The following is a 4,153-nucleotide window of genomic DNA, read 5'->3' as shown; positions in this document are numbered from 1 at the left end:
AAAAACAGATGCGCCACTAGCAGCCCTTTTTGTAGTAGTGATTATTATAAAATATAATGTTGTACAACGACCAGGCTTTGGTATGTTAGATTTGATCAATTTGTATATCAACTGAAGAAGAAACACTTACAAGAAGCCAATGTCGGCAATGGCAAACTACTAACTTCTTAAATTAATGGATATTAATACATGTCACACTAAGTAATTTTTCGTGCTAATCTTATAAGCTACAAACTTATGTTAAATATCATTGCAAGTATGTACGCAAAGTGCGATTTGACCTGAGATTAAGCATATTGACCCGAAATTAAGCCATAGTGACCTGAGATTAAAAAAATTGAAAATAAAATTAAAAAAAAATCTGAAATTTTTTTGAAAAAAAATTGTTACTAATGGCGCACTTCTATGTGGTGCAACATTAGTATACCAGATACTAATGGCGCACCGTGGGCTATTCTAATGGCGTGGTGCTAGTGGCGCACCTGTAGTGCGCCATTAGTAGCAAAAACAGATGCGCCACTAGCAGCCCTTTTTGTAGTAGTGATTATTATAAAATATAATGTTGTACAACGACCAGGCTTTGGTATGTTAGATTTGATCAATTTGTATATCAACTGAAGAAGAAACACTTACAAGAAGCCAATGTCGGCAATGGCAAACTACTAACTTCTTAAATTAATGGATATTAATACATGTCACACTAAGTAATTTTTCGTGCTAATCTTATAAACTACGAACTTATGTTAAATATCATTGCAAGTATGTACGCATTTCATGCAGACTTTCTTATTTTATTTCCATCCTAAATAATACTTTTGTGCTATTACAAAATTCACCTTGCTATATATATGACTGGTAGTGCATTACACTTGCTTATTTTTTTATTGAGCAAGTACTCAAATTATCATTATTACTATTTGATGCAATGAATTTTGTGAAAGAAGTGGTGTACTCTTGGAGTTCATTGTTCTGAAGGTGGAAATTGTAGATATAAAAGCTTTATAACCTATAGAGGTGATATTCTTGCACACCAACAAATCCATGCTAGACCGATGAGAAATCTCAATGATCATTACCGGCAAGATATATAGGAATCTCAAAGCCAACAGCATACATCATACTCCCGCAAAAAAAAAAAAAACAGCTTAGATCGTACAGTTAGAACATTAGATAGTATACTTCCAACCAACATGCATCTTTCTTTGTTGGCAGCTCTTCAATAATCCGTCTTTGTTTTGTTGGAAGCTCTTCAATAATTTCGGTCTTATATGACATAAAGAGCAAACGCATGCATGCAAGGAATGCATTCAAACATGATTGTAAGTCTGTGTAAGTTGTGAACCTTTGCATCAAGAAAAATACTAGTATATTAGTTGCCCTTGAAATCCAAATCTTAAAAAAAATAAGAAAAGAATTTATCGAAGTGCGTGGAAATTGATTATCAGATTCAACACAATACAATAGTTCAAAGAAATATTAGTTTCTAGAACAAAATAGATATATACTGGGTGTCCTCATGGGACGTTGTTGCCATGAAAAAGTAGAAAGCAGACATCAGATGGAGGATGCTCGCCTGCATATTGCTATTTGACTGCCCGCGTTCCATGTATGTTGTGTTTTGTTCTTTAGGTCGTAAGATGAAGTATCAAAAAAGATGAATAGGGGATTGAATATCGAGAAGAGATATATCTGATTGTACGATCTAAGATATTTGCACTTTGAGGTTTCCCATATATCTTCAATAACTTTCTCAATCTTTTCTATTGGACGAACCTAGAGAAAATAGAGATGAGAGTGTGGCACACGAACATACTGTACAGGGCTACAGGGCACACACATGAACTGGTACATGTGGATCTTGCTGGGACAAATGATTGGTTGGCCGGAACAGCGATTCCCGCTCGGCTTATCGTCCGTCGCATCGTCGATCTCTGTGTCACGTGAAGGAACGGCCATGGTGGAGCTTCTGGTCCGTCGCATCGTTGATCTCTATGTCGCGCGAAGGAACAGCCGTGGTGGAGCTAGCCTCTCGCGACGCGGCCTTGTCAGGATCGGGGCACCGGTGGCTGAAACGCATGTTGTGGCTAGGACGTGTTTCTCTGACGGCTAGAGTTCCATCACAGTACAGGTGTCGGCGGAGCACGGCTTTCTGACATGACAATCTTGATGTTGTTTTCGTTCTGCTCCTGCTCTTAGTCCATGGCGTTGCATGTGATTACAATCTCTTACGGGCAGGATAAGAGTTTGTTAGGATCTTTCTTCTTTATAGGGGTAGAATTTGTTAGGATCACTTTTAACGTGATTTACTATTCTCTAGAAAAAAAGTGTGAGAAGGAGCCGGATTGAGAGAGCACAGGAAAAAAATGATACATGGGAGATTGACAGAGAGATGTGCGTGAGATATTTAGCTAGAGAAAAAAGATGCGTTTTTTTAAACTTGACCTACTTGATGGAACGTGAGGATATTGCCTCTGAGTCCATGTGGTAATTACGTGCAGTTTTAGTCTGTTAGTTAGATAGTTTTTTTTTTCTAATTATGAAGATTAAAATAAACCTTCTCCGATTAGATCTGAACAGTTGTAATTTGGACCCACAAAATCAATGGCCTATATTTTCTAATTTTCTCTAATTAACATGGTAATTTCTTTGATCAACGGCTCGTACTATGAATCGATCTACACCGTAATAATTCGGTCTCACTTCATCAACGGCTCGTAAAATCTAATTAAGGTGGTAATTTTTTGGGAGTGTGTAATTAGTATAGGTATAGGTATAGATAGATAGATAGATATAGATAGATATAGATTAGGATTACATGTCTGAAATTTATTTAATGAAAAATAAAATTACACACGTACATTATAAATAATTATTAAGCGAAGGGGCTCTGCTTGTAGCAGTCAAGGTTGCCTCCGTAGCCGATACCAAAGATGTTGCAGTAGCGTTTATAGAACCCAATTCGATCGGCAACACAATTATCATGCCCGTGCCCGCACTCGATCCCGCCGTTGACGATGTTCGTGATGACGCCAAACCCGGGCACCCGCCCCGCGGCCCTGTCTGTCGTCGACGGTTCCCATTGTCCCGTGATCACAGCATGGCTCGAGGGCTTGGGCGGTTGCACCGTCATCCAAAACCATATGGCAGTTTTGAACGACACGGTCGGGTTTGTGGCCACCATGTTTGGGTTGCCCAAAAGGTCGGCCCCGATGGCCCGGACTGCTTGCCTGTAGTTGTAGTTGTGAGATAGCTGGATGGGCCCGCGGCCATAGTAGCTCTTTCCAGGTGCACATGGCCACTGCGTGCTTGGGGTGCAGTAGTTGGAGGTGGGGTTCTGCTCCTGCTTGAAGCAGTAGCCCCATGCATAGGGCCCGTTCGGGTGGCGGTGTCGCCTGTGGTGCCGAAGCCAGGAAATGCGGCGGCGGCTGCGACGAAGGCATCATAGGTATAGAAGCCCCTAGCATGGCATCCCGGATCATTTCGGTGGAGTAGCATTTGGTTGAATAGGGAGCGGGAGATAACGGAGGACACGCCACCACCAACGGGGTTGGGTGTGACAGGCGTGACACCGCCGCCGCAGCTAGAGCACTGACTTTGGCAGCCCTCACCGCAGTATTCCGGAGTGGAGCCGCACCAGCCGTAGAGGCTGCAGCAGAGGCAGTTGGGGCAGGTCGCCCCGCCAGCCTGGGAGCCGCACTGCGCAGCGTGAACGGTGCCGATGACCATGGCCTCCATGGCTAGCACGGCCACCACCTCGAGCCCTCTCATCGTATGGTGACGTGGCAACGCAGCACAACTCAGACTTTTTTTAGGCAAAGCACACTTGGCCGCTGGCTGGTGCAACCATACGTTACACTTAGACCTGTAGCTGTGTGTGTGTGCCAAAAGTGGTGGGGAGTGCATGTCTTTATATACGTTTTGCGCTGCAAGAACTAGGTTGCAGATTTGTCTCCTCCTCACTGTCTTCCTTCTTGGCGGCTTAGATCCGGGTACGGCAACAAACAGCTAGCCATGCTTGGTGACTTGTTCGAGAGTGTTTGCTTGTATGCATGCATGTGGAATTTAATTACGTAGATATATAGTCTATAGATGACGCATGTGTGTGATGTCTTCCTTCGTGGAAGATTTAGTATGTGTACTTGCTATTTTGCGG

The 4,153-nt window shown here is 42.7% G+C and overlaps 1 pseudogene; it reads right to left on the bottom strand.

Annotated features, from left to right (window-relative positions):
* Window positions 1-2,872: 2,872 nt before the first annotated feature.
* LOC119338882 lies at window positions 2,873-3,854 on the bottom strand (annotated as a pseudogene).
* Window positions 3,855-4,153: the final 299 nt, after the last annotated feature.

Source organism: Triticum dicoccoides, chromosome 7B, assembly GCF_002162155.2.
Source record: "Triticum dicoccoides isolate Atlit2015 ecotype Zavitan chromosome 7B, WEW_v2.0, whole genome shotgun sequence".
NCBI classification, from domain to species: Eukaryota; Viridiplantae; Streptophyta; class Magnoliopsida; order Poales; family Poaceae; genus Triticum; species Triticum dicoccoides.
This window is presented reverse-complemented; position numbering and strand designations above follow the sequence as displayed.